We start from the raw sequence: 22,500 nt of genomic DNA on the forward strand, positions 1-22,500 counted from the left end.
AAGAACCGAACCCTCTCCACTGTCAAAACAGCCAGAGGTATTGCTTTTTGTTGTTGTGTTGCATCATGCTTATAGAGTTAAGAAATACTGAGTTAGAGATTAAACCCGGCAACATGACAAGGAGCTTTAGCAAACATTGGAGTGCACTAATAACCAGTGTTGGGCAAGTTACTTTTAAAAAGTAACTAGTAATAGTTATAGTTACTGCGCTCAACAAAGTAAATAGTTATTTTATTAGTTGCTAAATTATAAAAGTAACAAGTTACTTTACCTTACTTTAAAAAATAATAACAATAAAAATACAAGTGTTTGTGTTGTTCTGTGGCACAGTAAGAGAAAAGACAACTTCCCATCATTGTAGCAATTATCATTATGAAATCTAGTGGAACAAGAAAACACAAAAGATATGTTTAGACATTTTGTCAGGCATCTTTATTGTAGCCTCAACAATCAAGTGGACAATGCTTTCTGTCCTGCACACAGTTTACATTTGACCGTAATATTTTATGCGTCCTTTATCCCCACAAATTGAAAATAGTGGTTATATCTCCAAGTTGTAAATGCGCTTCTGCTCTCGCTGATACTTGCATCTGCCATTGTGTGTGTGTGTGTGTGTGTGTGTGTGTGTGTGTGTGTGTGTGAGTGTGTGTGTGTGTGTGCTGGTGGTGGGCGTTGCCGTGTGTGTGTGCGTGCGTGCGTGCGTGCGTGTGTGTGTGTGTGTGTGTGTGTGTGTGTGTGTGTGTGTGTGTGTGTGTGTGTGTGTGTGTGTGTGTGTGTGTGTGTGTGTTAGCAAGTGTTTGTGTGTCTGTGTATTTTTTCCCCATAAGGCAAGACCCGCCCAACTCTGTCTCTGATTGGCTTACCCTGAAATGTTACCCCGCGTTAACCAATTATCACTCCTCCCTGGTTACTTTCACTTTTCCATGGTACTGTGAGAGGACATCGCTGTATTCGCCTGTAAATTACATCCGCAGGGAGATTTGGTTCAGTTGGATCACATAATGTAACGCACCAACGCACCCATTTAAATCACAGTAACTATAACGGCGTTACTGAATGGGGTCAGGTAACTAGTAACGTTAGTTACCACAAAAGGTAGTTGCGTTACAGTAACACGTTAGTTTGTAACGCGTCAGTCCCAACACTGCTAATAACCACTGTGCTTCTGTGTAATTGGCAATTTGTGGGAAGAAAAATCATTAGGGTTACGGCGTGTGTCAACGTTGGTTCTACTACAGTACAACGTGCTGGCTACTGCATGGCTAAAAAATATGAATGAAATCATTGTAATACTTTATTTTCCTTTTTTAAGGTGAGTTCTTCCTTGCAGCTGCCACTACTCATGGGAGACTCTGTGTTTCATGAGACAACTTCTGTTGTGATATGTTGTTACATAAATAGTTGACTTGTCATGTTCACTCGTGCTGATTTCTTTGGAGAACAAATTAAAGGCATGAGAGACCAGACTGTTTTAATTCCAGGAAATAATTTAGACCAATTAGACGTGGAGCTGTACACAAAGCAAAAACTGTATATGCCCCTGCTGATAGACAAGAGTATCTTCACCTCTAAACCTCCACAAATACTTTAATCTACATTATCCTTCTTTATTTCTGTCTCTATTCACTTGATTTGTCACAACTAATCTCTCTTAGTCTGTGCCTGCTACCTAATTCTCCTTCCCTCTTCACTTTCTTTCTCTTTCACTGTATTTCTGTCAGATTACATCATAGACTTCCCTGACCATCTGTCCCCCCCAAACCAGGCTTTTAAACATTCATTTAAACCCTTCAACTTTATCCAGCAGCTCCCTGCACCTAAAAAAAGAAAGAAAAGGAAATTGAATCTTGTAAGGCTTGGGGGATTTTAAGTATTCTGCAAGAGTTTTTTTCCGCAAGTCCTGTAAGAGACAGAAATACCTTTAAAGGGCCCATGTCATGGCCATTTCTGATCATATTTCCATTGTTGAGGTCTACTCGAATAGATTTTTAAATTGTGCAATTTTCCAAAATCACATTGGTTTCTCATACAGCATCTCTGTATAGTATGTGTATTCACTCTCTGTGCTAAACAGCTTTTTGGAGCTCCCCCCCTTCCCTGTGAGCCCAGTGTGCTCTGATTGGTCGGGACGTTGCGAGGCTCGTTGCGAGGCTTGTTGCTGCTTGCCGCTGCTGCGAGGAGCGGACAGGTTTCCGGGTCGGCGATACAGCGAGAACAAGCGAAACTCATCCTGAGCACACACAAACACTCGCAGCCGAAGTAAAAACAATAAGTGTGGCTTGATATTGAGTAAGAAAAAGGTTTATACCGCTGTGAGAATGGGTCTGCGGAGAGTATTTCTCCGTCATCCCAACTCGTCTATTACCAGGGTTCAGGGAGCTCTATGCAAGTCAATGGGACTCCCTGTTAGTTAGCCAAGGGATCCTGGTGTGTGAGGTGCTCCGCTGATTGGTCCATTTGGGCCAATCCGGTCCTTTGTGGTGCATTTGGGTATTCACACATCAGAGAACCCAGGAAGCAAACAATGGAAAAAGAGAAATCTCCAACGAGGCGTTCTGGGGCAGCATAGACAGGTCTTTCCTGTGTTAGAGTTTTACTCACTACAGGGTGTACTTTGAGGGTTTGTGACTCTGCAGACCGTTTACATGCAGAAAAACCTTCATAACACACAAGGGGACGGGTAATAACCTGAAAAGCATGACATGGGACCTTTAAGTACATTATATAAGCACAGGTGTTTTATAATAGAATTAAAAAGTTAAATCCAATACTTAGATCCTTGAAGTTAGTGTTGGCCATATTGAAAAAGGGGGCTGCATTTCCCTGGTGAGATGAAATAGGGGGAAATACCCAAAAAGTATAGAGAAGAAAACAAGACAGAGAAGAAGATTGAACATTTGTCTGGAGCAGAATCAGACAGTGACAAATCGTTTCAGTTTCTTCTCTTCATCTTCCTCCATTCTTCACTTTCACCGATGCTGTAAAATGTCTTGATCGAAGAAAGGAAATGGGTTTCTTGTGCTTGTGCTTTTGGATATAGATATGGTGTTGTAACATTTATGTATAACCTTAAATATAAGTCTGGTGCTCTGTATTATTCTATTGCCCTTCTGACATCCTATCCTATCCTAATAACAGCTTTGTCTGTGAAGCTAAATCCTGATTCATCCTATTCCTCCTGGACATAAAAGCTCTATGGTTGGACAAAATATGTTAAAAAACATCAATGAGCCAATCCAAATGCTGCTGAAAATATGCACGTACAAAAGGCATAGAACATAACAATAGTTGTATAGATCCACAGCTGAAAATAGTGCCAAACAAATGGGTTATTTATTCTTGAGTGGGTAACATCTGACGACAAACTACAGATCCCATCTTCTTTAGGAAATAAGTTTATTTGCAATCCATTTGAAAGATTTCCACCTCCAGCAGAATTGAATGGGCTTTACGCAGAGTATAGATTTTGGAGTGTGTTGTGAGATGGACGGATGTTTAAACGTCCTTCAGTCAGACACCAACCCAACCAGTTAGTGACCAGACAGTCAACCAGTGAGACAATCAATAATGCTTTCATTAATCCGTCCATCACAGCAACAGACTGTCTTCCACTTAATCTGTCCTCTCTCTTTCTTTCTATATCTCCTCCCTCCATCTGTGTTAACAAGTAGGTGTGTAGGCGTGTTACCTCCGAGGTGAACTAGCTGTATTAAAGGTCCCATGTCATGCTTTTCCGGTTATTACCCGTCCCCTTGTGTGTTATGAAGGTTTTTCTGCATGTAAACGGTCTGCAGAGTCAAAACCCTCAAAGTACACCCTGTAGCGAGTAAAACTCTAACACAGAAAATACCTCCCCAAAACGCCTGGTTGGAGATACGTCACTGTCCATTGATTCTTCGGGTACCGCATGATTTCATGCTCACCCGGAACCAAATGGACCAATCCGTGGAGCCGTTACGTTACGTCAGCGGAGCCGTTACATTAAGCCCCCGCTGATTGGTCCAAATTCACCAATCCACGGACTTCCTCACACACACACTCAGTGCAGGCAGCTCTGCTGATCTCTCCTCCCTGGCTGCAGGCTGATAACAGACAGTTGGGATTGCGGCGAAATTCTCTCTGCAGACCCATTCTCACAGCGTCTATCAACCTTTTTCTTACTCAATATCAAGCCACACTTATTGTTTTTACTTCGGCTGTGACTTTGTGTGTTCTCAGGATGAGTTTGGCTGTGTTTCGCTGTTGCTAAACAATGAAACCACACCTCCACGGAGCTCAGCGTTATTCACAACGTCCCGACCAATCAGAGCACACTGTGCTCACAGGGAGGGTGGGGGCTGGAGCTATTGGAGCTACAACGAGCCGTTAAAGGCAGAGAGTGAAATTCAGTGAATACACGTAGTTAACAGAGATGCTGTATGAGAAACCAAAGTGAGTTTGGAAAATTGCACAATATAAATCTATTTTAGTAGACCTCAACCATGGAATTATGATCAGTGGAAATGGCCATGACATGGGACCTTTAAAAAAGGAATCTTCTTCTCCTGGATCATACCGAGCAGGTCATATTTCTTCATTTTGACTAAATGATTAGACTTTATAATTCTGCATCGATCAAAGTCCCCCCTGCAGACATGTTAGGCCACAAAGCTCCAATTGAATTAGGTTTTGTCCTCTGCTGATTCACTGTTTGAGTTATATTGTGAAAACGGCATGAAGGGTGGTAATTGTGCAGAGACTTGTGATTCCACATGACACTCAGAAAATGCAGTGATTGATTTCTAGCTAAGTCATTCATAGAATATAATAGTATGTTATTCTTAGATTCTTATTCTGGTGACATAAGGACCTCCCTCGAGATCTCCTGAGGGAACCAAACCTGACGTATACACTCCACTGCCTTTATCAGTACAGACGTATTTCACTGCTGTCATTGCACCAAAAATCAAAGCCTTTTGAAACTTTTGCATTGTCAAATTTGTCCTCTTGTCTCTCAAACTTTTCCCACTTCAAAGAGTGAATCTGAGTGTGTTATTAAGCATCAGAACAGATCAAAAGCTCTGATAGCTATTGGCAGAGTGGCGGAGTGGAAAATGATTAAAGCAATGAAAACAAACCTGTGACAAACAAGCGGATTTGAACTCTAATGAGTCTGGAGTGTTTTTGTTCATTGATTTTTGTATTACTTAGTGCTGCAAGACACCAAGGACTCAAATGCAACTTCATGTACTCAGGGAAAATATAATATACAATATTAAAAAGCAAAATACTCTACCGGCCTTCATAGCTGTGTACTGTAACATAAGGTAGATGCAGTTGTAGTATCTCGCATCCCCCACACATTTTCAGAACAAACAATGAATCAGTGTCAACACAGGTTCAGAGCACAGAATACATTTTAATACCTTTAAGCTCTCTCACTCTTTTTCCTCTTTTGGTCTGGCTCACTCTCTGCTGCCCGAGGCACACTAAGACCCAGCTCTGTAAATGTCAGAGAAAGCGGAGGCCATCAGTCTTGCAGCGGCGCAAATACTGGCTGCTGTTTATCAAAGGTTACAACTAGCCGGGGTCACATGTACACCTGTAGTTTAACCACCGCTCCAACCTGACGAGTTAAAGACACGCTCACCAGTTATATTGTTCCTCACGTTACATTTTAAGATTAGCACGCTTCATGTTGACTGTTAATAATCTTTATGGCTGTCTGGATAATGAGGATTTACTATTGTGTGTGTGTGCAACAGCATCCAAATCACCCGAGGCTGGGGCACTGGGGCAGGCGGCCATGTTGGCTGAGAACAACAGTCACTGTAGAGTACTGGTGAAATCCGATAGGCCCTTAGAAACAAGTACTGGTGTGTGTGTGTGTGTGTGTGTGTGTGTGTGTGTGTGTGTGTGTGTGTGTGTGTGTGTGTGTGTGTGTGTGTGTGTGTGTGTGTGTGTGTGTGTGTGTGTGTGTGTGTGTGTGTGTGTGTGTGTGTGTGTGTGTGTGTGTCCCATAAGTCTTGTACGATCCAGTAAGTCCAGACTGGAGGTCATTGATCCTCCACCAATAAAGCCTCAGCTGCCAGGGTCACATAATACGCCATCGATCGTCAACAGAGAACTACTTCTTAGCCTGCAGCTGGCCTTATTCGACCACCAGTACTTCAGTTTATTCAGCAACACACTCGACTATCATCTTGACTGTTTTATATATTTAAATTGGGATAAGCACTCTGTTGCATTAGGATGAGAGTAAATATGTGAATTGTGAAGATTACTAATAACTGCAATGGCAACCGATATGGTTTACTTTCATGCTTTGCTGGATGAGTCTGATATAAAATGTGTTAGTGTGATTTTTGCAATGAAATTCTCCATCTGCGTGGATTCAGAGCCACACAGGGCCATTACTCTGCGCCAAAAATCTCCTCGAGTTTCACCTCTGAAACCTCAGCAGTTCTATTCTGAGATGTTTGATGCCACCGGTGCCTGGCTGCCTGGAAAACAATGCCATTATAGTGTGTGTGTGTGTGTGTGTGTGTGTGTGTGTGTGTGTGTGTGTGTGTGTGTGTGTGTGTGTGTGTGTGTGTGTGTGTGTGTGTGTGTGTGTGTGTGTGTGTGTGTGTGTGTGTGTGTGTGTGTGTGTGTGTGTGTGTGTGTGTGTGTGTGTGTGTGTGTGTGTGCTACAAGCCCCATCTATCTGTATTGTAACATTATAGGTGGTATTTTGACATCCCCAAAACAATAATAGCAAGGAAAGAGACTTTATTATCGATGGTTAATATTTGTGTGGTGATCCTGGAATACAAGTTTATTTCTATAAGTCCATGAAAGCTTTTGCTAAATACAACAAATGCAAATAATAAAAGAGCGAGAAAGTGTCTTTAATCACACATTCAGAAAGATATCAATACTATAAAAAGCTCCACCTTCACACTAATGTGCATGAAGTCTGCCTTCATACTCTTGCATATATGCATTTAAAAACCACATGCGTTCACTTTTCACACTTCCACAGGTCTTATGCGCAGCAGGTTTGACACTTTGCTCCAACTGTAATGTTCCGGCCAATTAGCAGCATCATTGCATTGTTCATTTAAAAACCCACCCAGGGTCTTTGTGGTCTGGGAATGCTGATGGACGCTGAGCGCTGTTCCCACTGGGAATCCACCTGTTCATTTCAATCTAGACACTAAACAAGAGCAGTATGCTTAGCTTCAGGCCAACTGAATCTCTTGTGTTCAGTTTGATCACCAGTTTCCATCCTAATCATGTTTTGATCACTTATATGTAAATGCAGTTTTTGAATACACAATGAAAATGTGAAATACAGTATATTTGTCTGCAAGGCCCTTAATGTCAAACTTTAAGACCCTGATGCCATACTATATGTCGTTGTCCATATTTTTGTGATAATCTGTGGAATAAATTATATTAAATGTCATAAAGCCGACATTCATTTTTCGGCCAGTTAGACGCAGTGCAACAAGATCTTAAATGTCTAATATCAATTCAACTTAAATAGTAGAGGTTTTCACTCCAGCTGAGACGTAAGACAGATTTGCTCAAAGTGAAGTTGGATAAGTGCAGCAAATAGTGTGGGGTATGAAAAACCACAAAGACTTCTAATGTTAAACACAAATCGAAAATCTGTATCTTCATTTGTTAGCGGCTGGTTTGATACTAAACACCAATTTGTTGACTATCCACACGTCTGCAAATTCCCTGCAGACTTCAGAGGACAGATTCACTTTAATGAGGCCTCAGGCAGACAACTTAAGAGCATGATGAAGAGGGGGTTCTTTACAACATGTGTGAACTGTTTGGTGAGCAGTTTAGTGTTCATTTGAATGTCAACAAAAACATCCCTCTGGCTGTGTTTAGTAATGCTTTTATTTAGTGAGCTAAAGTGGGAAAGAAGAGCTGAACTGGGAGCAGATGGAGTGATAATTATGGAGATGCTAATGAAACCGATCAAAGAGGAAGCAATTTCTCAGTTGGTTGCACTAACACATGCACACGACACTCATATACAAAGCAAAAGTGCATTGGTTTGGTATTTGGATACAAAGAAGCACAACTAGGGAAGATTTGTATTTATGTGTACCCTTTCTTACTTTGCTGAGTCACACACACACACACACACACACACACACACACACACACACACACACACACACACACACACACACACACACACACACACACACACACACACACACACACACACACACACACACACACACACACACACACACACACACACACACACACACACACACACACACACACAATTAAAGAAGTCTGTGACTGTTTTAAAAAGTATCGAATGCATCTCTATATGTATATTTGATGTTGAGGTGAATTTATTTATTTACTTTTTTAAGTAATGGACTTGTATTTGTTGCGATTCAGAAATGTATTTTGATGCAGGTGGTAAAAACACATCCTTTTTGGTTTAGAAAGAGAAATGTCTCTTCAGTGTTTTGTTTTTTCTGATCGGACCAAAGGCTATTAGTAATCTGCTAATGGCACCCTGACCCATTTCAATTCAGTCAATGCATAAAGAAGAAATGTTCAATCGCGAAGTTAAATAAATATGTTCACTTTTTCTTTTGGCCTTTCTAGATGGTGCTTCCATAACGACTCTATTTCTGAGTAAATTTAAATGTTGACATAAATGATATGGAAAGAAGTCAATTTTTTGTTGGCTCTCTTTCTTTGTTGTGTCATTTTAAATGCCAGTAAAGCCAATAACACAATGCAGCTGTTCTCATAATGAGAATTTATATTCATGCTGTCAGACTAGTTTATGCTGTGAGCATAAAATTATGTTTCATTACGGCAGACCAGAATGTACTCTTCACCTTGGTAAACTGGAAGGTTTTATGAGCATAATCAAGTCCACATGTCCGTTTTGTTATTGCCAAGGCAAACAAAAAAGTAATCTGAAGAACAAGGACAATTAAAAGGTGTATATTTAACAGTATCATCAAATAATCTTTTAGAGCAGGAGGTTTTAACCCTCAGAGACTCACCAGAGGAACCAAGATGTGTCTGTCTCAATGCAGGTGATGGATGTGATTCACAGTTTTGTTGTTGGCCAAAAGAAAGATGTCCTCATCCTCAGATGAAGAGATGTGCCTGTTTTTCTGTGTTTTATAGGAGAACTTTTCCATAACAACTTGCAACATGAGTGTGGATGCAGTCAACTCAAGCTTTTGAGGCCTATCTGCCTTACTGTGGACATGTTCCAAGTTGTGTCTTCTCCCAGGACATGTGTCTCTAAGCAAGACAGGCAATAAACAAGCCCGTCAGTGGGAGGCGTGTGTGTGTGTGTGTGTGTGTGTGTGTGTGTGTGTGTGTGTGTGTGTGTGTGTGTGTGTGTGTGTGTGTGTGTGTGTGTGTGTGTGTGTGTGTGTGTGTGTGTGTGTGTGTGTGTGTGTGTGTGTGTGTGTGTGTGTGTGTGTGTGTGTGTGTGTGTGTGTGTGTGTGCGCGTGTGTTGGAGAAGAGAAGTTGCCAAGTCACGAGTTGTTGTTTACCGTCCTGGCGAAGGTCAAATATTCTCTAAATCTTTTTCTCAGTACTTAAGTCTCAGTCTTGCTCACACATACGTCAACACACACAAACACACTCCCACACGCACACACATTACGTTATTACAGTATCCATCCTACATATCATCTCAGAGCCTCATCTCTTCTCTCGCTGCTCACGGCAGCATGATATGTTTTGAATATTTCACTTATAATTGTATGTCGACATGAAATCAATCAAACAGGAAATCATTGTTTAAAGTAAATAAGAAAATAAATGGAGGTTTCTTAGTCTGTGGAACATATTTCACAGTGAATACACATATTTTGCTACATCAAAACCATCACAAATCAGATTGTTGACTTGATACCCTCATTTCAATCTTATATTCAAGTTGGTATCCGTCTGCCCACCTAAAGATATAGCCTACAGCTAAACAAAGGTCTTTCGGGACAGATTCACTACAAGAAGTCTGCAAAAGTCGTTTTTAAGTGCACTGCATTTTTTTTGAATATCTTAAAATTCACAATTCTGAAAACACTGATTTAAAAAGCTCGGACAATGGACGTGCTGAGTTAATGTGCTGAGGTGTCATCTCCTATGTATTTAACATGACGTTGAGTCGACACACAATTTTTCTTTAAGTGTCACCCTTGATTCCACTAGCATGTATAAGTATGAGACAGTGTTGCCGAGGTAACTGGCAGTATATCTAAGTTTGTGTGGGAGAGTGTGACCTCTGTCCCAGGTGGGTGTTGGGCTGTGATTGACAGGTGTCCGGTGACATCAGGGAGGAAGCCAGTGCTTTGTCACAACATGCGCCTGTCACTGTCACATAATGATGATGCTAGCTATTCCAAGAGTGAGACTTGCAAAGTGTGTGTGTGGGTGGAATGACAAGTTTCCACCTTCTTGTGCTGTGAAAATGTCCCTCACCAAATCTCCCAATATATAAGTAACAAAATATATATGTAACAAAATGGCACGCATAGAAAAACTGATTGGGTTTAAAAATACATTAAATATATTTGGTACTATTAACACAGTAATGTCTGCCTTTCTGCAAACACAGCAAATAACCCCTTCTGCATTTATTTAATTAAGAAATTGGTAATTAATTAACTTTTTGCTAGTTATTAGTATACTTTTGGGTTGATCTAAATATTGGATTTAAATGATAGTCATGCTAAGGTTTCATAGCTTGTCACAGCTAAAGGCACTAAAATCTTTCAAGTGTCAGAGTCACAGCTCAATATTTCTATCTTTTAATTGAAATGTGTGCAGAGGATGCAACAAGAAGAAAGCGCCCTCATGTGGGAGTCAATAGAAAATCAAGTAATCAAAATGCAAAACAATTAACCAAGAATGGCTAAATCCAATTCTAATTTATTTATTTGAATGCAAGATTGGTCTGAGCACAGTAGCCCAGCCAGTCGAATCAATACAACGAGAGAGACTATTCCTGATCAATGCAGAAGCTACTCTATCAGCCCGGGCGCTGAGGGAATGAACTGCCTGTCAGGACTGACATTTAGAGAAGAGAATAAAACCCCGGCCTCGAGCTAGAATTCACTTTTATTTTAATTGACCATCTTTCTTTGAAGGTCCATGAGCTGAGTGGGCACTCTTAACACACATGATGTGATTCATGAGTATGAGGACACACACATTCAACAACTATCTCACACACACGCAGTATATCACACATCCCCCACACACTTCAGAAATACATTCATTCATCTGTTTGCAACTCACATATATCCTATATATCAATATTCCAATTACTGTATAGACTATTCTGCACAGTTTCTATCATATTCTGGTTCTATTATTTTCTATTTGATGTTTTACTTGTACTCACTGTCGGAGGAGCCTGTGCCCTAAGATTTTCATTGTCATAACTACACTGTAGCTATGCACACATGAAAAATAAAAACCTTTAAACCTTGAAAATACACTCTTAAAGGTATATGCACATTTAGAATAGTTGAATATCCCACCACACACACACACATCGTTTTCTTGGGTAATGAGCAGGTGAGACAAGTCAAATGGCAACAGTCAATCAATGTCTCATCAACGACCCCCGGTGAACTCTGACCCGACCTCCCACCCTGGAGAGGTGTTAATAGTGTGTGACAGAGACAGGGAAAGTAATGGGGCAATGTGCTGTTAATAGCAATCACCCTCATGTTAACATCATACACTGTGCTTCAGCTGTTTGGATCAGAAAATCTATTTTTAACTATATTTCCTCTACAATATAAAGTGTATATGTATGGTACATTTGGGAAATGTGTCATGATGCAAAGATAACAGGAGTTTTCAAAACGTTCACTAGCTTTGACAGCAATGTTGTATTCATTAAAGGGGCCATTTTATGCTCATTTTCAGGTTCATTTTCAGGTTCATATTTGTATTTAGTGTCTCTACTGTGACATGTCTCCATGCTTTAATGGTCTGAAGACAGAGCCCAGTCTGCTCTGATTGGTTAGCTGGGAACTTTGGGATGCAGACCATTTACATGCACAAAAACCTATACAACATAGAAAAGGGAAAACCAAAATATGCTTATTAGGGCCCCTTTAATACATTCATAGAGTGATAAAAAAGATCGATGTTAGCCATTCCCTACTTAAAATACTATCTTAATATATCTATCACTATTTTATTTTGTTATTATGTTTTTCCTGAACCATCTATGGCACACTAACTGTAGAGGCTGTTTGTTGCCGCGGGCAGTGAAACACTCGAACATTTGTGAAGGGCAACCACTGCAGGAACACTGTGGGGTCAAGTGTGTGTGTGTGTGTGTGTGTGTGTGTGTGTGTGTGTGTGTGTGTGTGTGTGTGTGTGTGTGTGTGTGTGTGTGTGTGTGTGTGTGTGTGTGTGTGTGTGTGTGTGTGTGTGTGTGTGTGTGTGTGTGTGTGTGTGTGTGTGTGTGTGTGTGTGTGTGTGTGTGTGTGTGTGTGTGTGTGTGTGTGTGTGTGTTTTATTGCAAGCCAGTTGTAATGTGCATTACTGTTACTGATGTGATTGCTTCCCATTCCGTTCTCCCTCTCTGATACAGGCCAGCGAGAGCAGCCAAACGTTAAATTCACCCCGTGATTATCACTGGAATGAGGATTCAGAGCTGATAGGTGGGATGTGTTTATAGCCAGCAGGTCCAGTTTTGCATTTGGCCTTAGTGGGGTTGAATTTAATGCAAACAAAGGCTCCATTTAACAGTAATCAGAGTAAAACAATAGCTCAAGTATAACATTACGTTAGGTCTCCAGTGCCTCAGAGACCTACATCCAGTTTTTCCGTCCTTTCTTTTCTGCTTGTGTGATAGAAAAAAAAAAGAATTCCACATGCAGAAAGATTAAGCAAAGACCTACTTTATATTCTGCTCAGCCAAGTATTTCCAGCTAGATAGCCTGGTCCTTCATTTTTAAAATGCCAAGCGTACTGAGTGCTGCTCATCTGAGAAAGGTTGTGATCTGAGTTTAAGGTTAATGTATCGTGCAGATTGACTGAGGATGTGAGATGGGCACAGGATGGTGCCAACATTGGCTAAAATGGTTCATCTGGGAAAGGATGTTTTTATTTGACATCTGCAGCCCTGCTGTCCACCGCACTTACGTTGCTCTCGGCATTTGGGTGTCAATTGAGGTGCTCAGCCCTTAGCAGAGGGGATGATTACTTCAGACACCCTAAATTGCTAAATGTCTCTTCTCATCTGCCTCACTCTGATTCCTGCCCCCAGATCTGTGATAGATAAGGCTTTTAGTATTTTGCATGCCAGCCTATGCAGAGTGTTAATCACATTTTAACATATTGATTAGGTCATGCAGCGCCTGAGGAATGACTTATTATAAATTATCAATGAAGTTGTACACCTGTGCTGCATCAGGGAAAGGATTGCTTGTGGCATTTTGAGGTTAAGTTAGTTCGTTTTTCCTTTTCTTCATATTTATGAATTTGTCCCTACACGATAAATTATTGCAGACACTTAGGTTGAAGGAAATAACGGTTTGTATTCCATCATGTTTATTCAACAGATCTGCAAAGATGTTATACATGCGTGTTGCTTCCTTCATGTCATGTGCTTTCCTGCAGAGCACAGATTAGACGAGACACATACACCAGTTGTTTATGTGCATGCCAAAATGCTTCCCTGTGATTGGTCAACCTCTCCTTGACCCCCCCCCCAGCCAGTCAGATGGCTCCCTCAGGGACCATTTCATCAGACTAACCTCAGATCAGCTCTGTCACAATCTCTCTTGTATCTCCTCTGGTCCCCAGTCTCCATATGTTTTATCACTCATTGTCATGGTCTCTCCATTGTCCTCCTTCTCTGCTGGTCAAAATGTGTTTTATACTGTGGCATCGTCACAGTGTAGTTGGATCTTTATGTTTCTATATCATCTCATCAATCAATCTGTCATCCTATTTTTACTCTTCTATATCTATAGCCCTTCATAAAGGCATGTGTGGTATGTGCTTAAGTTTGGTTACCTTTAATGAGTCTATAGATCAGTTTTCAGTTTTCATGTCCTGGAAATGAAGTAATGTGTGTGTGTGCATTGGCGACTGCCTGCTGCCAAGGGTCGGCATGCCTGTTGTGTCGGATTTCATTCAAGTTTTCCAGGTAATAAAACGTGTGTGTGTCAATGAAAGTGAGAGTGTGTGTGTGTGTGTGTGTGTGTGTGTGTGTGTGTGTGTGTGTGTGTGTGTGTGTGTGTGTGTGTGTGTGTGTGTGTGTGTGTGTGTGTGTGTGTGTGTGTGTGTGTGTGTGTGTACATCTCAATTCGCCTCTTGGCATCACTGTGCCGAACATTCAGACAACATTTCTGTGACTGAAAAATCCCTGACCTCAGAAGTATCTATTCCACAAACTAAGTTTAGTCGGAGTGACTCGAACAAGACGGAGACATGGAGGGATAGATAACCAGATGACAGATCGGCTTATAATAAAACTCAGAGGGGAAAATAAAAATGCATTTATTGTCTTTTTATTTATTTTTAAGAAGCAGAAGGCTCAACTTGGTCTGTCACTGTCTACAAAAAAAATTACAAATTATGATTTTCTGATGCTCGATCATGATATTTTGAGGATTTCCCAGCTGACATGAACCAAATCCTGAATAAAATGCAAAATACTTGCTGTTTTGATGGTAACGCTATTTCAATATAAGCTAAATTGTATTGACTTTTTAAATGCCTTTCCTAAATGTGAACGCCCAATAGGCACGTGCACACATAGACATCAAAGTGGGCTTGAGCCCCTGCCCTTTTTCTTCCTCCAGAGAAAGTGTCCTTTTTTTCTCCCTTTTTAAAAAATAAATAAATGAATATATATCTACTGCTGTTTGCACACAGTTTCCCTTTCCAAAAACATATTGATAGAATACAAAATAAAAATATCAGGTCGGGAGATTAGACTGTGAAGTTCGGATCCTCTCTCCACCCTCCCTCCCTCCCTCCACGTCTCGCGCACAGCGGTGCGGACCTCGGCAGTCACTTGTTCAGACCGACAGGTAGCAGCCAGCACCTCCCACCTTACAGTCCCATGTTATGCCAGATTTTCTTGGCTTGTTTGAAGGTGAGTGGTGGTGATGAACAAATGACTAAACTGCCAGTGCCTCAAGTTTACAGCTAATTAGCCAGAAGACAAAAATAAATATAGTTAACTAAGGTAGGCTACTAGCTAATGGATAAGGTAGCTCAAGGTTTAGCTATGGCAATTTATCATGGGCATATATGAGGCTAATGTACTGTACTTAAGGGGAGACTGACACTAAAGGTGAATACAGAGTCAAATGTGTATCTAATTACGTCATCACAATCGTCACATTGATATGCAAATTAGGCGTTAAATAGGCCTGATTAAAACGCGCAAATTTGGATGCAGTTACCAAGGCATTGCAGTTGAAAAGGATAAAACAAAAACATCAAAACATATCACCTCACAACTTCCCCAGACAGTTACTGTACTTACGTCAAGTCAGTATTTTCCCCTGAAATGTTATGTTTAAATGCAGATCAGCTTTAAATCTATAGGTGAATTCAGACATGAATTCATCTATAGATGTGTTTTTTGGAAGTTTTCTTTCCATTCGAGTGAAAGACAACATGGAAGCAAAATAGACCAAAATAAAAAATGTATAATACATGAAAAAATGATATTTTTGCCTGTAATGTCCTTAAGCAGTAACTTCATAATTTTTATTGTTGGCTGCTCATTTAATAACTATTAATTGTAGTAGTTTGTTGTCTGCTCTTGTGCGTAGTGAATACTAAAGAAGGCCATTGTCTCTGTGTTAGCTGATTATTTTGTAGAATTCTGTTGAGTATTAAACAATTGCGTGAGTGTGAGGGTTTTAAAATAAATAGATTGGTCAGTAGCCTAAGTCAGAGATGTGCAACTATATTTAACTTTTTTTTTACATTTTTGTTTTATAAATGATTATGGGAAGTGCCCCTTTTCTCACTTGAGCTCCGGCCCCCCAAAATGTCTGTGCACGTCCCTGACACCCATGCATACATAAATAGAGACTGCCTAATTAACTCCCATGCATTTAGATAAATCAATATTGATTCCTTTAGAGACATCAAGGCCGCAATAATATATGTTCTGCATCTCCTCTTGCTTATCTTCTGGCTGATTAACCTCGCCTCTAGCTGTCACCAACCATAATGTGATAAAGAACAGAAAGAGATGAAGGAGGATGGAAAGAAGAGAGAGATATGACTGTTTATCTTCCCTGACTGTCAACTATATACATTACCTTATAGGGAGACGGATCAAAATGTAATTTGTTTGTATGCATTGGCCATATATGGGCATAGCAGAAAGTGCTGTTGTACAGTGTATAGGAGAACCTATACATGCTGTATTTGGCTTTTTTGCAAAACAACGGCAATAGTCAATTTGTGATATTAGCATTTTTAGTTTTGTTGTTTTTTAATTTATTTTCTATTCAAATAATGTTTTGTGTAAAAGGTTAACCCTCCTCAAAAACTAGCAGGCATAGTCAAAACACCAATATCTCATATTCAGTCAGGTTACAGCACCGCAGAGGAAAAGTGGACCATCCTTTCGGAAATAAATGTGATTAAACATTATGACATTTCTGGCCCAGGTGAACCACTCTGATTTTTAATAATAAATATTAATATATCAGCACTGGTCTTTTCAGGAAACCAGAAATCTGAGCTCATACAACTCAGTTGGTCAGTCAACTGGAAAGGAAACGATTGCCTGCTTTCTGACTAAATGTCTTCATAAGTCCACGAGTGAAGTCTTTAAACGTTTAAAAGTTATTTCAACGTTTTTTTGGGTTATGTTTTCCGGGTCAATTTCTGATTCTGCCAAAAATGACCTGTCTGACTATTATAACATAATGCGTTAGAGTTACTAAGAACAACACTCATACTAAGAAACACAATGAAGGTGCAATTTGTGCCACAGTCCCTTATATTGATCAGTTCTAGAGGTGCTTGATCCTACATGTCCCATAATGCAATTCAACAACATCTTTCTTTAGGCATCTCTGCCTCCTTGATACTCACTAAACACACATATCGTATTTAATTTTGTCTTAATTTACATTATTTCATTTCATGTTCTGTTCTTGTACCTATTCCATATTCTATTGGCATGTACCGGTATATAGACTTTTTGCACTACTTTTTATTTTGTATCTTAGGTTCCCTTGGGTTTTTAGAAAAACAGTTGTAGCTCTTCAAAACTGCTAAAGAATACAATTGGGATTGATTCAAAGAAAAGAAAGGACAAGAACGAGTTCTCCTCGCTGCTTCCCTCTCTCTCTCTCTCTCTCTCTCTCTGATCTCTCTCTCTCTCTCTCTTTATCTGTCTTTGTAAATATCCTGGCATCTGTAGGCTGAGCTGTTTAAGAGAAACTGGCAGTAAAGCCAGTAAACTGCCTTGGAAACGCCTTGGAAACCACGCTGGACACATGTTGCCGTGGAAACAATCCGGCCCCCTTCTCTCCTTCCCACTACAGTGCAAAGTGGACCTGCACACTGGCAGCACTATAACTAACCACGGCTAATAATTGAATATCATCTCTCTCCTTTTTTTCATTCTTTATTCATTCAGACCTTGATGGATTCAAATTGATGCGGATAATGGAAAGTGGAAAGAGAGATTGTAGGAGAAAAGACAGGTATCAGATAAACAGAGGAGAAAGAAGGAAAGAGAACATAAAAGATACATAAAGACAAGGAAGGAGAGGAAGGATAAACAAATTGGGAAACATGTAGAAGATGTTTTGTTATCATGGCAGTACTCTGTCATTAACTTGGTTCATTCAGGTTTACTCACTCAGGTATTAAAGCGCTTGTTACAAGTGTTTTGTTGTGTGTGCCAAAAAAAGTGTTTGAGTTGACAAAAAAGAGGAAGACAAAGATATTACTGAGAGAGAGGAGAGGGAGGGAAACAAGACAAAGTAGCCGTCATTGAATCATGCCAATAAAGCTTTTTGAAGTGAACTCAAAACAGAAACAAAGCGAGGTGGGGAGGAGGGAGGTGAGTGGACCTCTTCACTTCATGCCAATAAAACTCAATTGGAAATTGGAGGAGAAATGAAGGAGATTTGGAATGTGTGTGTAAGCTGCAGAAAGAGAGGCTGGCTTTGCCAACTGGAATAGTGTGCCATGGAGTTAATCAGCCAAGAAGAGGAGGAGGAGGAGGGTTTGAAAAGAGGAGGGGAAGTGAGACACTGAATCTGTAGATGGAGAGGAAATGTCAACAGGAGGAAAGAGAAAGAGGTTTTTTTTTTCCCTTGGAAGTTTGTAAAGGAAAATGGCAAAGAGCAAGCGGCCGGGGTAAAGACAGTGAGCGTTATTGTATGGCTTCCAGCCCCGGGAAGAGGTCGGCCATTCGCTTTTCCCCTGCCCTTTTTTGTGTGGTCAGTGGGTGTTTCTCAATGTCGAGGAAGGATGCTCCAGAGCCACTATTTCAAGCATACTACGTCATCGAGTCCCGCCGAAGTACTGTTCCAATGTCCAGCATACTTTGAATTCTACCGAGCCCGGCGTACTTCGTTTGGAGAATCGTCGAGGCTGCACATGTGTAGACTCCGCGGTCTTAAAATCCCCACAATGCTTTGCGCACGGACCAATTTCCCAAAATCTGTGGCGGAAAATGTAAGGCGGGGCCTCTCATATGACGCACACCTGCACACTTGCTCGCCTGTTCCACTCTTCATTTTCCGAATGCTAGGAAGGATTCTTGCCTCGCTTCTGATGCAAGTGACTCTGAAGACAAGTGCTACCAAGCAAGCGTACTCGAGATTGAGAAACACCCAGAGTATACTGCCGTTTCCTGCTAGAGAGTGAGAGCCAATCGCTGCAGGTCACACATTCATGTTTTAAGAAAGCTTCACGGAGGATAATCTGCTACATTGTTTTCTAAGTATTCATTGTAGTGCTCTTTGATTAACACGTCGTCTCTGTTCTGTTACGAACTCATTCTTCTGATTTTTTTTAAATAAGAGGGCATTGTTTTAATTTGATCAAAGGATGAATTGTTTTACCCATGGCATAAAAGGCTCAAGTTTGACCTTTAAACTCTATCTTTGCTCTCATTTCAAAAGCCTCAAATGTTGAGGTTTAAAAATGACAGGATTGTGGTTTGGCTTGGAATAAGTATGTGCGTTACTTAACTTGACTTCAATTCAAAATAGGTCAACATTGAATTTGGTTTGAAAACCAGTGACCTTGGTTCCTGTGTTTGACCATCCATTCATCCCGATCTCCTTCCTGTGGCGGACTTTAATTCAAACATATTTCCGTATAATGTGGGCATTCATGTGTCCTCCACCATAATGGATCCTATATTGGATTTCCATTTGCATTGTTTCCATGGTTTTTGGCACTTTCATTTATCTAAATATTGTCTATGTTAAGAGGTTGTGTTAGTGTAGATCAGGCTGTGAAATGTCGATGAAGATGTCGGTTTGATTGACAGGTGATCAGTGCAGAAACATCACAGACATAAGTTTTAGGGTCGAGACATAGATCGGGAAAAATAAATTGTTTTCTGGTTCACAGAATGCAGTACATGTTCTTGTCGTGATCTATATCAAAGTAATCTGTTAGTTCCTGACCCCGGTTTCACCAGCTGCCCCCTCCTATAGTCTACACCGCATTAAACCCACCTTTACTTACCTTACACACACACACGCACACACACACACACACACACACACACACACACACACACACACACACACACACACACACACACACACACACACACACACACACACACACACACACACACACACACACACACACACACACACACACACACACACACACACACACACACCACTGACTCCAGTGGGTACGTCGTGTAATCAGAAAAAGTGTTTCACACATTGGTGAAACAGGGGGTCAATCAAAAGGAGATTGAGAAGTAAAATGCTTTCTTGCTGTTTGAATGCATTCTATATTATGAAAGCATGAAAAGGCGAGATGCAGAGAGTAAATCAAGAAAGCAATGTGTGAGAGGGAGTGAGTGAAGGAGGTGTAATAGACAAATCCCTCTTCATTCAGAAAAGCCGGAATTACCTTCACTTTTTCATCCCTACTGTAAAACCTTTTTGGTGACTCTTAGGCAGGCTTGGGCAGCAACAAACTCATGTACTAGCATATATCAAGTACATCAATATATCAAGTACATCAATATAGCAGTTATCTAAACCTCTAAAAATGTCATTTTAAAGGTACAGAGCATGGGAGTGACCAAAGAGAGAAAGAATACATAAACACATTTTACACTATTTGGTCCCTCAATGTAATTAAATGTCTCTATGTTTCGAATTATTTTCATTTAATTACAAGGCCTCAATTCAATGAAACTTTTCCACGTTTTTGTTCATTTCTGCACATGAGATAAGTGTACAGTCGCCACATCTCTTAACCGGAGCGATGTTGCAATCTGTCAAGCCGATTTATCTAAATGGTTATATTTTTATATATAATGGGCAACTGACTCAAAATGACCACAGTGCGTCCTGGGGAGTCATTTTGATATATAACACATGTTCGTCTGCACATGTACAGTAGGAGGAAAATGTGAATCACTAAAACTTGTTCACTTACTGTATGACTCCCTCAGTACCTTCTGTTCCTGCCAGCCTGTTGCCCGGTGACAGTATCCAAAACTAAAACCAATAGGGTTGTCCTCCTTTTTTAATAGTACACAGGTAGGCTGACCCTTAACCCTGACCCTAACAACGTCACCAGATTCTACTGTATAGGTTTGGATGTCAATGTAGGATTACTGAGGTGGCATTAACAACAAGCACATGCAGACAATTCTCGAGCAAGATGGTTTTGTAACGGTAATGCATGTTTTTTATAGTGTAAAAACAATCAAAACACCATTTAAGTCGTGGTAGACCGCTCATTTCTCAAGAATTGTGAGGGGGAAGAAGATGTTGGTTTCAGATACGTCATAACTGAAGGAAATGTATTTATATGCATGTCCCAACCACTCAGTATGACTCCAGCTGTTGTGTTAGATCCTCAGGAGAGTTTCTTTTAAAAAAAAAAGGCAATCTGGATGAGTCACAAACATGTTTTGAAAAATCAAGTAGAATGTCTTTCATGGTCTGATGGGCAAGACATGAGTTCAAACAAGGAGAGACTTCAAGAAAAAGTCAGAGAAGAACCTACAAAAAGAAAAACCCAGACAGTCCGCGTTCAATTATTGAATAAAAACACTCCCTTTATGACGGCCTCGGATGAAATCATCTGTCCTACTTCTTGACACCGATGTCTCGTTGTTTTGAGATGGAGAACAAATCAGAGCCCCCCCACACACACAGACACACACACACACACACACACACACACACACACACACACACACACACACACACACACACACACACACACACACACACACACACACACACAGGAGGAGGGCAGTTATTTTCCATGTAGGGTGAAGTGAATGTGCCAGATACGTCAAACTGTAAGAACTCAACTTGAGTGTCTTTTATGAAAAACCTCCCCAGGATATCCATGCCGTTTCATCATCATTCTGGGAGACTGTGAGCGGGGAATGAAAAGTCACTTGACATACAGTATTTGCAGAAGAGTTGCCCTGCTAGGTTTAGAAAGCCAGGCACAAGCCAAGCCTATATTGAAGTACAAGTATAAAAACATATCCACCATGAACTCTCCAAGGAAAACATTAAAAAACATATGCCAGTACTTAAAAAGTACTTAAAAGCTTGTTTTGAAAACCTCCACTACAGAAAATATATCCTTTTCGTGTCACGTTGTATCAATTCTCAGTGCAGATACTTATGTGTTAGTATCGTTGGTGTCAGTCCTTCAGATTGAATTCCTTCTAGAGCCAGCAAATGCAGGAGTGTGTATGCGTACAATCAACTGGCTCTGGAGCACTCTTAAGCCAGGCTGTAGCAGATGTTGTGTGTACACAGTATGCACTTTAGGTTGCCTTTGTATAATTACATTTAAAAAACCTGTTAAAGAAAGTCTCTTTAGGCTAAGCTAATTATCTTTAGACATTTTCTTCCAGTGCATGTTTTACATCCACTGCCGAAATCAATTACCTATGCAGGAATAAGTGTGCCATTTAGGAAGTGATGCAGAAAGCAAAAGTATGTTTGGGATGGTGCATGAGTTCATTTGTTTGACATTAATGCCAATAACCACAGTCTTTTCCCAGACATAAACACAACATAACAATACTGAATCCACAATGCATGAAAGCTTTCACATTTATATTATACTGTAGTTCAGTCAGACAACTCACGTGTTTCTTAATATGTTTATTATAAGCAGCATATGGTTTGAGTTTGGCGTCTAGGCTCGGGCCTCATCAAATCAAATCAGATCAAGTTTTATTTATATAGCACATTTAAAAATGATTTATGGTCGAGCCAAAGTGCTGTACATGTAATAAAAACACATTACTACAATCACAA

At 40.4% G+C, this 22,500-nt stretch overlaps 2 protein-coding genes across 3 annotated transcripts in view; both read left to right on the top strand.

Annotated features, from left to right (window-relative positions):
* Positions 1-22,500, top strand: part of LOC307043203 (sodium/calcium exchanger 1-like) — a 112,684-nt gene that overhangs the window by 61,253 nt on the left and 28,931 nt on the right. The window lies entirely within an intron of this gene.
* LOC307043204 (mitogen-activated protein kinase kinase kinase kinase 3-like) overlaps positions 1-22,500 on the top strand; it is a 99,101-nt gene that overhangs the window by 300 nt on the left and 76,301 nt on the right. The window lies entirely within an intron of this gene.

The sequence above is a fragment of the Notothenia rossii genome (genome assembly GCF_949606895.1).
Source record: "Notothenia rossii genome assembly, chromosome: 6".
Taxonomy (NCBI): Eukaryota; Metazoa; Chordata; class Actinopteri; order Perciformes; family Nototheniidae; genus Notothenia; species Notothenia rossii.